Source organism: Sipha flava, unplaced genomic scaffold, assembly GCF_003268045.1.
Source record: "Sipha flava isolate LNK unplaced genomic scaffold, YSA_version1 194_pilon_pilon, whole genome shotgun sequence".
In the NCBI taxonomy this organism is placed as follows: Eukaryota; Metazoa; Arthropoda; class Insecta; order Hemiptera; family Aphididae; genus Sipha; species Sipha flava.
The window spans coordinates 1,268,924-1,281,728 of record NW_020272758.1 but is presented as its reverse complement, the minus strand read 5'-3'; the positions used below and the strand labels follow the sequence as shown (position 1 = coordinate 1,281,728).

The window sequence follows — 12,805 nt, the reverse complement described above, 5'->3', positions numbered from 1 at the left end:
TTTTCTTAATTTTTTTTTTTTTTTCATAAGAACCTTCATCTGACAATCGCAAACATAACAAAAAAAGAATTAACGATCACACGTGATGGCATGACCAAGGGGAATAGGGATTCATTTTTATATATTTATAGATTACACTCACACATTCAAACATGTGCACTTTGGTTCAACTATTTTTATAAAATAATAACACAATTTTATTTTAAATTTCAATAAAAATATAACACTTTCTTTATTATTTTTATTTACTGCAATTGAGAATAATTTTGAAGTGTTTCGAGTTCACTCATATCATTAGAAATACATAAAATAATTAGTTCAACCAAACCATAAATGTATAATGACATTATGACTTATAGGGTACTTGTATTATAGCGAGAGTAGTTATTACTTCGTATAACTGACCTATATTATTACAATAAAGACATAAATCATGAATAACAATTGTAGGTACAAAGCATTAAAAATTAAAAGTAAATTCGATATTGCATTGTTGAAAAAGCCCTATATTTCCTGGATGTCTTAATACCTTATATTTTGTACATAATGCGCATATAATTTGTATAATATCAATATTAAATTAATACACATACGTATTTTTTGAAACTAAATCTATGCTAAGATTATATGGATATATACTCTAATATAGATACAAATGAACAGTAAAAATACAATTATTTATATATATGATGCACATATATTTATATTTTATTAAAATGACAAATTTAGCCCCACTCTAATTATATTATCCTATTCCACTGTGATATTAATGTGTGTTGAAATTACTAATTTTACCAATTAGCTAATTATTAGTAATACTAACATGCTTTTTGGTCATTCGATTAACTTATTTCCCGATGATTTCGGTAAAAATTTATACAGAAAAAAACATATATCGCATCAAAATTCTAGGACACATGAATTCTTAAATAAATTCTTATTTATTTATTAATATAAGCGGAATTAAATCCTTTAACATATTGTAAATGCAAATTCTGTATTTATTATACATGGTACATGCAATTTTATATAAAATAAGACAAACTTAAATGTAAATAAAAATTGGAAACTAAAATACATATTACTATTGTATAGTCACAGAAATATGTAATGTATTATGCACATAAAATTTAATAATATAAATAATTTTTATTATATGAGTAATACTATGCTAATATTTCGTTATGATATCTACATATATACACGAGAAATACATGTGAGTTTTTTTTTTTAAAATACATGTGCAATTTAAATTCGTGAAGTATAAACAACTCGAATCAATTGGCATACGAATGAAACGCATAACTGCGGTGTTCAACGATTTCGTTGAGAAGTCTGAAAATCATAATTTCACATACTCGAATAATGAAATATGATACAAAACATGTGGTTAATCCCACTGCGGTATCCGACTATGGGTGTGATGAAGATGATACCTGTGTTATGAGATGATGATTGTCGATGGTTTTCAAAATACGCCGTTTGATTTTTATCCCGTGTCTTTAATCCCTCAAGTGTTACAATCTTTCATCAGCGATAAACATAAAATAAAAAATTATTCTGCTGGAATCGAATCACGTAGTCGTATACAACAATGAAATAAATTATTGTATGCAAATAACGTGCAAAGCAAAGATCATACGATGACGAAGATTCAGAACAACAACATGAAATGTGTCTAGAGAGAGGATCGATGGGATAGTTTGTCAGTTTCGACCGATGACAGATGAATGAATGCCATAAGTAATTACCTTGTAATTCTATCATGAATTTAGATAATAGAGAGAATGGGTCATTTCTTCCGGAAGCGTAAATCAATGGAAACTCAGCAGGATGGTTCCGATTGGATTGAGCTGTGTTTCCTGACCTATTTGTATGATATATTATCTGTTACGCATGCTAATGCAAATGTACAAGCCAAAATCAATGACAAAAATTAAATATCAAATATGATTGCAGTGTTTACGCAGCTATAGTAATATGTAAGTATAATTTTATCCTAAAGATTGGTTGCATTTTTATATATTGTGGGACGACTTTGATATGACTCGTATCATTGGAAACCAATATTAAATGTAAAATTGCTAACAAGTAATTCGCTACACATGGATTGCGTCCCGACGTAAAAACATTATTTTCTTTCCTATTTCATACAGAATTAGAACTGTCGATAGTAAATTATAACTATCGGTAGGTTAAAAATATATTGATTTTTATCGTTGTTTTCCTATCGGAAATAAGTAAAATGGAAATGTATATGGAAATAAAAATTGATAAAATAGTATAAGATCAAGGAACTTCTAATACGTGGAATGTGGCAAGAAGATTTTTAAAAAATGCAAAAATAACAAGTGTTAATTTAAATTTGATTATAAAATGAGGTGATATATTAATTACGATATCTAGTGTATATGATATTAATTTTGTGTCTTTTGATCAATATTTTAAAGAAACAACTGAATTGTACATTAAGTTGTATAATTTGTAACGCATGCCTTCCAGTATGTATAAAATGTTGTTACATGGTTCTAACATCATAAAATATGCACTTCTACCAATAGAATTACTCTCTGATAAGCGTAAAAAGCGTTTAATAACAATTATAAACATTTTTGAGCTAAAATATACTCACAAAAATCAAGGATAAAAACAAAAACTGATTTAATTCATGGCTTATTAATTAATTCAAATTCAATGATATATTTTTAACGAAAAATATAGAAAACATAAACTTCTCTGTTTTATTAATTTTATTTTGTAAATATATACCTATAAATCATTATGTATTTATCAATACAATTAAATAAATATAGTATTCTATTAAATTATTATTTTATTATGAAATATATTTTTTTCACTGCAAAATTTCAATTTCTCCCACTAAGTACCATGGAAACGTTTTCCTGGCACCCGAAGACAGGGCCGATGAGAGGGTAGGGTAGGGAGAGCTAGAACCCCGGGGCCTGTACATCCAAGAGAACCCGTCGTTTTGGCATTGTATACAATGACTTTGTTGTACCAAGTATGCATGTACAGTGGTTAGGTTAGTGGTTTTGGTGCGTCTTGATCAAACAATTGCAAAGGGAAGGGGCCTGGAACCCCCACAGCCCTAGGGCCCTCAGTTATCGCCGGTCCTGCTCGTAGAGAGAAATTGATTTTCCTTGGAAATTGTTATAAATTCTGAAATGAGTGATACAAATTGGTACAAATCACGGTACGATTAATAGCGCAAAAAAAAATATGGATTTTCTAACATAGTGGTGTCAGGAAAACGTACCTATGATTCTTACGTAGTTAAGCAATGTTTCATCAAAATTATGATTAACTATACACTTAGAATTACGACCAGTTTAAATATATTTTTTTATAAAGCAATTACTAAGTAATTTAATGTGTACCAAAAGTTATTGATAAAAATGTAATACGCTATCATAAAACTGGCTGCTCGGTAGAAAATACAACTAATAAATACACATGATTGTGTTGGATTGCACAGCGAACGTAAAGAGAATTTTTTATATATTCGGTGATGATTAAAACTCAACGTGAAGTAGAAGAAATATCGATAATCATAACCGGTATACGAAATAATTATTATATTATGTTCATACAATTTAATTCAAAATTTAAATATCTCATTGACCATTACATAGAAATTCATTATTGGTTTTACACAATTTATAATAAAATATTATCATCAATTAGTTAAATTTTATAGTGAAATATTCTTCTTTAGACATGATATAATATTATTATGCATTATATGGATAATGTGGTTTCTATTTAGGAATTTTATCTAATTGAATCTAGAAAAAAATATTATACTTATTTATCGTTCTAACAATAACATAAAAATAAGACCAAATTATATTATTTATAGTTGAACAGCATTTTAACAACTTAGTTTTTAGTGTTATATAATAATGGGTAATATGCAACGGCCATTTGATTAAGTTTAAGGTTTAAGTTAAATTTATCAGTTTCATAAAAAGTGTAAAAAAAAAATTGATTGAATGTGTCTTTCATAAATACTGTAATCGATCGATTGTTTTTTGTTTCTTACTTATGTTTCTATGTTTATAATTTAATCTAACTAAAATGTACATCCTTATCGATGGTGTTATTTCACTTATAAGTATCATAGATTAGTGTAATCGGAAAAAGTGAAAAACATGCAATCTTAAGTATAAATTATTATTGCATTTATGTCACATTCTTCGTTTCCCATTATTTAAGAAATAATCCCAGTTGGATCACCTACAATATTATGACGTACCGGCATTTAAATGTGATACCGATTATTGGGTTACGTATCACTCACTCCATGGCAAAGCTGTTGCGTTGAACACTTTAATAATATAATTATACTATTCAAGTGTTTGTCAACACGTAATTTATTCCGGTGGCACGTATTGATAATGATTGTATGTACTGCAAGGTTATTATAAGTATTTTTATTCAAACCATGGAGAAGTGAAATACACTTAAATTTCATCACGTTTGTCGCGCATTCGAAAGGTATGGTCCATTTTATACAATATCCAAATTCTTCTTAAATCGTCCTGATCGTCACAGTGCAACGATAATACGAGTATAATATGATGGAAACGATAATTTATTCCTTCGAGTTTTAATTTTAATCAGCCCATGGTTCATTAATTTAGTAAGTCGAATAAAAATAAAATAATTACTAGTTTAGGTTTTTCCTACATTTCTGTAGCATTATAGTTTTTTAAAAATTGTATTTAATCCTGTTCAACACGCACCGATCATCTGATATAGAACACAAACGGGAGAATACATTCGATACATTCGAAATATCATAGTATATTTTTGAAAAGGGGGGGGAAGGTCAGGGATGTTTTCGGTGATTAGAATGCCAAACGTTTTAGAGTTACACCGCTAGTGCACATGCATTACTACATTACTGTTATTATCAACGGCATTCAGTGCGCGTGTAGTCTTAACGGATCGATAAAAACGCCAATAAAAATATCGGCGGAAACGACGAGGAAATGGTGTTCGACGAGAGGTGCGAGCGGTAGACACGTACAAAACGCACGCCCGTTGATATAATATGTACCGTTCGGGTGTGCTTTATTATCATTAATATTGTTATTATAGCTGGTCAACGAGTCCGACGAGCTTATCGTTTAACTGACGTTATATATATTATCGTTATATGCGTTGTATGAAATGTTTCGCAAAAAGTTCTCTGGGCGCAGCTTATGACAATATTATGTGCGCCACGTGCGGCGGGGTGATCAATTATTTAAAATGATCTGCTCGACGTTCGTACACTCATACAGACGTTCAGACGCAATATTTCACTCGATTTTTTTACGCTTTATGTACGCGTGTGTTTGCGTATGTGTAACTGTATTTACGAAGCGTACAATAATAATAATAATAATAATAATATATTGTCATGTGTACATAAAATGTAAAATTATCTACTTTCTGAAAACGAAAAAAAACATAACCAATACTGAACCATCGAATCAAACATTAAATCGCATGCATGTTATACTTGTTTAAAATACAACACCGCACAATATAATACGCGTATTGTTTTGTATTTATTTTATGAATGAACTGCACCTATATGGTTGACATAACGATTTTTTTTTTTTTTTTAATTCAGCGTATCGATAGGATTCATGAAACGAATTAAATAATACATAGAATATTGGGTAGTACAATACGGGAATGTGTTCGGGGGAATAAAAATAAAAATCATTTACACGTTCGCCGAAATCGATTGGTATGGCCATGGTAAGATCTGTGTTCCTACCTATGCTCATTGTGTATCGTTGCTATAGTAGCAGTGGCGTAGCTAGGATTTTCTGAAGGGGGGAGTTAATTATAATTATTAAATATTATATATAATACGTACAAACTAAAGCTTTTATTTTAATAAATTAATATGTATACATAATGTCTGTAATAGAGATGTAATGTATATTCGAATTCGGATAGCTTTACCATAAATTATTCGAATATTTGACTATTCGAATATCAGTATTCGGTGCTACAATACCTATTATTATTAAACGTTTTGTGTTGCATGAAAACGTAAACGAATAATTTTCGTCACGTATTGTCGCAATCGCGATAATGTTAACCTGTATATATGTAATTAGTATTGTGCATTATTTTATATTTCATATTGTATTATCAATTTACCTATACTCCTATAATAATGTAATATATGATACGGCTCAAGGGGGGTGTCATATCTACCAAACACCCCCCTTGTATACGCCACTGTGTAGTAGTGTACATTATATAATATGAAATGGGAATCCATACAAATTTATTTATGACCCACATGGTTCCTTGCTCGAAGATGAAAAGAAAATAATGTATGAAGTACTACCGAACAACCCAGTAATATATCAATTAATATGAAACAAAATTGGCGGGGTGGCAATATCAAGATTCATCGCTATGCGGAATTTCATTTCAACACCTTATAACAGCTAATAATTTATAAATACGTACTCGCTGCTAGTGTATACTTAAAAAACTACTGACAATACTAATAGAAAAATAATTCGAATTTTATGCATGAACATATTTTTCAAAAAATTGTCTTGCAAATATTTTAAAACAAGTTACCATGTGAAAATAAAATACTCATTAAAGTATGAGATTTTTTTTCCTCCAAACACAATTGTAGACATCGGAAATATGAGAACTGAACTTTCAAAAAAATTTGCCCTACATACATGCAATATGAAACATACGTAAATACATATTTACACACACACACAGACATTTATACACACCGCTATTTCGTGTTTTTTTTTCTTAACATAAGAGGAAAATTTGTTTCGCAGTCATTAATTTACAACCGATTCGTAGAGTATATTGCAAACACTAAACCGTTTAGATTATTATTATCATTATTTCTGCTCTATTTATGCATGTACGCGCGGTTCCGATCGTATCACTCAAAACTACATAACATCGTACGTGTGCATATATTATAATAGTATTATTATGAAGTGTGTACCTAAGTACGTATAGACCATTACAGATGTATACATGTTCCTGTAAATAAATTGAAGGAGCGCATGTTTGTTAAAACGTATTACTTTTAATATTCATATGATTATAAGTGAAATGCTGAGAGAAACGTTTTATTTTATTTTTTTATATTTCGCACTCTATAGGGGACGCGTGAGCTTTTGCATGCACACTATATCATCAATATTTATAATAAAAACGTGTACCATGTTGTGTATAAAGTTCTATAATACGTCGTCGCCGATATCTCCAATATCGTAAAAAAATAAATAAATAATCATATTTATGTATTATTATATAAATAATATATCCTTAACAAATTTAAAAATCGTTTATATTATGGGTGCGCGTCCACATCTCGGATATTGCTATACTACAATATTATAATCTATAAATTCGATTCACGTCTCCGACGATAACGACAGTGTAATATATTATTATTATCATAACAAAATATCATTTAAAGATTTAATTTATTGTATATCACGCGCAATATTGTTCTTGGATTCGGTCCAGGCGACGATCTTTCGACGAATAACGATTTTCCGGCTGCCTTTTCATGTTCGTGCATTACCCGCGAAAATAGGTTTTCTACTACTGCACACCAATATAATAAATTGTATTTGTGTTATCCATAATACACATTATGTGATTATTTTAATTCGTACCTGGTGGGTTCCCTCCCCTGGAGCGGATCATATGGACACCGACGATATATACAATTAAAGAAACCTTAGGTGTATAATATGAATGACGGCGAAATTATTTCATGCACTATAAAATACATCCTTTTTTTTTCCAAACATATTTTATATAAAGGATTTTATTCAAATTGTTAATGCAATTAAACGACGCAGGTCATTCTGTAATACACTATTCACTTTCATTAATACCAATATGTGTACGCATATATACGTATTACGTGTATATGCCATTTAGATGGATATAAATACGTTTTTACTACGGTTTTGCCACATTAAATTATAAATATTATTTTAAATTGTATTCCCATAAAAAAAAATTAGAATGTTTAAGAAAACATACCAGTGCCATTGAATGAAAAACATATGTGTTCATATGTTTAAACATCGCTTGTAATATATGTAATCCATTTATTTGTACAAAATATTCAATGTTAATATCGAACTATAATTTTATTTCGATTTACATTTTCTACCTTTTTGTCAAAGATAGGCGGAAAAGTTACATTGACTAAAATCAATTGAATAAAATAATCTGAAAACATGGGCGATCAGTTCAGATATTATAATTAATGATATAATAACGATACAATAAAATATTACCACGTTTATATTTCAAATTAGATCAATGTATTCTTCTCTTGGTCGAAATGAAATTATTTTTGGTTAGTTGACCTCATACTTTGAATAAAATATTATATTAATATCAATTAAGGTGCATTGAAAATCGTAAGTTAACTACTAGAAAATCAAAGAATTGTCAACAATTGTTAAAATAAGGAAAAAAATAAATAATACGAAAAAAATAAGAAAATAGTTTACATTTTATTTGCAATTTAATAGGTTTTTTTAAATGGGTATGTAATCCATTGTGATAAATATAAAATTATATAACAAAATAATAAAATAATATTGAATAAGTATTTTATATAGGTACCTACGTTTTTAAAGTTTTCTTTTAAAATTAAAAAACTTCGGATTATTTGTACGAATTTATATACAAATTGATCCAGTTAATAGTTTTCAAATGAAATATATATATTATCTACGCTATTAGCATATTTGAAAACATTAAGTCATCAGATATAAAATATGAATACTTTCCTACATATATGTATAAGGTTTATATTGTTATTCTTAGCATTAATCTTATAATGTTTTAGTCAACAACATATTATACATTGGTAGTACGTAAGGTGGAATACGTAAGGTTGAATTCAATAGGTACAGTTTATGGTAGTAAATATATTTGACTAAATTAATTATTACATCGAAACAAGTTTTAACAGTAAACCTATAAGTATGTACATCGATAGATTAAGGGCGTTGATAATTTATATATTTTAGTTAATAGTATGTTCGATACTATTAAAATAAAACTATACACACAAATATGTATGTATTTTTATAAACATGTTTATATACCGTGTTTCGGCATTTTCTGATATGTTTTTATACTTTTTGGCTATTTTATGTAGCTAAAAAATAAAGGAGTTTTTTCATATACGTTTATTGTCGATATTTATATACCTAACGTATATGGTAATCCATACATTATAAATATTTTTTTTTACATTTTTCTCAATAAAAATAGGCATAATTCAATAAGACATTAATATTTATAAATTGCAGTTTAGTTTATATTTATATTTATGAAATAAAATTAAAAACAAAATAGTGTATGAGAAATTTAACACCGAAGAAAAGGTTTATTTTATTTAAAAAGATTTTTCAAAAGTAACTTAGTTGACTTTATTGTATTAATATCCGAGTTTTTTAATTGTATTCGACAGTTAAATAACTTATCAATAGGTTCGTTTTTTGCTTAACTTGAATAAAATTGTTTAATTAATGTCTAATTTTTATTAATTTTTTTAAAGATCGTCAATTTATTAAGATAATTACATGCGGTTTCCGTAGTGTAGTGGTTATCACGTGTGCTTTACACGCACAAGGTCCCCGGTTCGATCCCGGGCGGAAACATTTTTGTTTTTTACATATTTTGAATGTATTGCGAAAATTTGTTGAATAAACTCATCAAACATACCACTTTTAAATATCCAGTGGAAGATTTATATATATATATATACATATATTTTATTGTTATTCAAATTCAAATTCATAAATATGAATTGAAATTTCTGATTTAAAATCCATTAATTTTAATTGTCTATCATAATACATTGCTACGTTTTAATAGTTTTGTGCAACATATTTGTATTATCTGAGAGAAACTTTTTTGTATTTGATTTTTATCAATTCACCAAATTTATATTGACTTTTAATAATAAAGAACTAGTAACTTTCCTAATTTTCGGTACATATTCAACGTCTAATTATAATATTATAACGAAAAACCTTCTTGTTTAAAAATAAAATGAATTAATTAAATATTTGACTATTATGTTAATTTATAATCAACTGTCTACTCAATTGAGTTAATGTAATATGAAACATCAATCAACCATAATTTTGTTACCGTTACTTTATATTAAGTCAATTGAGTTAATAACCATCGGCAAAAACTACAGCAAAAACTATTTTGCTCATCAATTACATATACACATATAGTTCACAATTAAATAACTTACAGTTATAAATAATAATATATTTAATACTACAATATTCGATAAAGAAAATGATAAATATTAATAATTTTAACAACATATGGTATAATAAAAGTAAACTATAGTTAATGAATGTAAATAATGTAATGAATCATTGTGGATATTAGAAAAATAAATGGATATAGATTGAGTTAAACATAATTACTCAAAGAATTTCAACAGTAAAGCTATTAGAGGAGTAAAAATGGATTTTAAGTTATTGAGAATTTTCTTTATGTCTTCTGGTTTTTTAGTTGTCAGTTGGTGTACAGCACCAGAAAGATCATGTATGTAGACGCAGGTTTAGGATTAGGATTTAAATTTATATTTAAAGGATGTGAAGTTATGTGTTTTTATGGAATACGATTAAAACGGGATTTATGTTTGCGAATTGATTTAAATTACAAACATTTTTTAAAGTTTGCTGTATGATTACCTCCATACAAGGCACATTTAACTGGGGAGCTTCTATCTTTATTGCACTCAGAAATGAAGTGATCGTCGTAACACTTGACATAACGTAGACAATGATTACAGACCATTGAATATGGTCATAGGCTTGGCCATTGTGGCATTGAGGTGGGCCTTGATTGACTTGACGATATATTAATAATTTCATTATTTCAGCGGGTTTTAAATCCACTTAAAAGAGTGGTAGAGCAACAATACGTTTTAATATATTCGAGACTCTTGTGACTGTATGACCGATAGCGACCAAAGCTTCAGATATATTGGAGGTAGACGACGTATAGTGTAAGTTCCTGATTAAAACCCGAAATGAGCGTAGATGGGATGGAAGAAAGGAATGGTACTCAATCCGTTTTCCTCAAAAAGATAATGACCGCATTGAAACGTTCTTGATCTTTGGAACGAACACTTACGTATGACTGGGTAACTTTAGAAGATAGTTGGTTGATATCAATCTTAGTAGATAACGAATTTTTGAATAGTGTTATATTATTTATATTTTTAACTTTGATCGGAGGAGAGAAACTCGTAGCAGGATTTACCAAAGGCTGATTTGAAATAGTATTATATGTAAAACCTGATGAGCTGTTATCATATGACGCAGGAAACAAATAGTCATTAGAATTTATGGAGCTGTAAACCGGTTTGGCGAAGTTAATAACTTTGATTTTTTGTATTTGTGTGATGGTGAATTTATGGCCATGGGTTATGATATCTTACGCTTGAACAGAAGAGGTCGTAGGTTTTTCGACATAATTTTGGAAAATAATCATTTTACCATTGGAATCGTAAAGAGTAGAATGCTTTTAGGTAATATGTACTGAGATATAAGTACCATGACTTTTTCCATAGCACATTGTGTGTGTGATGACATTGTCCTTTGAACTTTTGATTATACTATTTAATTGGTTTAAAATATTTAACAGAGATAGGTATAATGTTAGGTTTTAATGTTTGTTAATTTTCGTTGCATAATTATAGTATAAAGATGATTAAATAATTCAGTTTTGGTTCCAAAACTTTACGTTTTGATATCTCAGTTGAAATTCAATCAAAAAGGATTTCAACTATAAAGCACGTCAATTTACAAGGTTTCCGTAGTAGGTATGTGGTATTTGGTATTTGTTATTTATTATTGGTACTTGTGTAGTAGTTAATGAGCACGACTTTGGTCGGAAACCGTCTAAACTCAAGACTATTTTCTCTGAATAATAAACATCATATAATTCCCTGAGCTAAAATAAATAACATTTTTATGGAAATCTATTGATTAAAATTGTAATGTATTTTTGAAACGGTATATAATATTCGCAGTATGGAAGAGTAAAACAAATAAAACCACATTTCTTCCATTTAACTCCCAAACAATATGTGTTGTTTTTTCTTTGATATTTACCTGCATTGGTAAACAGATAGATACAAATAGAATAAATAATTAATTATGATATTACCATTTGGAGAGGTGCCTAAGATACGAAACTAAAACACTTAAAAATAATAAAAAATATAACAACAAAAACAATTTAAATAAAGAATCATTTATAAAACACAAAAAATCTATACACAGAATATATATACTACCAATAAAAAATTGTTTTATAAAGCATCAGTAATTTATTTAATTAAACATAACTGAGATTTTAATGCAAATGTATTTTTTTTTTTCTGATGTCCATTAGCAGAAAATGTGTTTCAAGCCATACTGATTAATTTAATGTAGTTTTTATTTTGCATATTTTTTTTGCATTATATGACAAATTTAACTTTATATGCATTTTTAGGGCATTTTTCAAGTCTTTAAAGTATTTTTCATAATTTTTCTATAAATTCTTAAATATTAGAATATTTAATCATGCGTTTTGGCCTTTGTTCACTCAAAACATGCACGTTTAGCATGTAATTTACTAAATTTATAAATTAACAAATATGAGCATATCGGCCAATGTATCTATTTTATTAAAAATTAAATTAAATTCAAATTATCGAAAGAAATTTTTC

The 12,805-nt window shown here is 28.1% G+C and overlaps 1 protein-coding gene and 1 non-coding gene across 3 annotated transcripts in view; one reads left to right on the top strand and one right to left on the bottom strand.

The window, feature by feature from the left end:
* LOC112681662 (B-cell receptor CD22-like) overlaps nt 1-12,805 on the bottom strand; it is a 356,479-nt gene that overhangs the window by 79,150 nt on the left and 264,524 nt on the right. The gene's annotated exons all lie outside the window — the stretch shown is intronic.
* Nucleotides 9,644-9,716, top strand: Trnav-uac. The gene has a single exon. It is a non-coding gene; the product is annotated as a tRNA-Val (tRNA).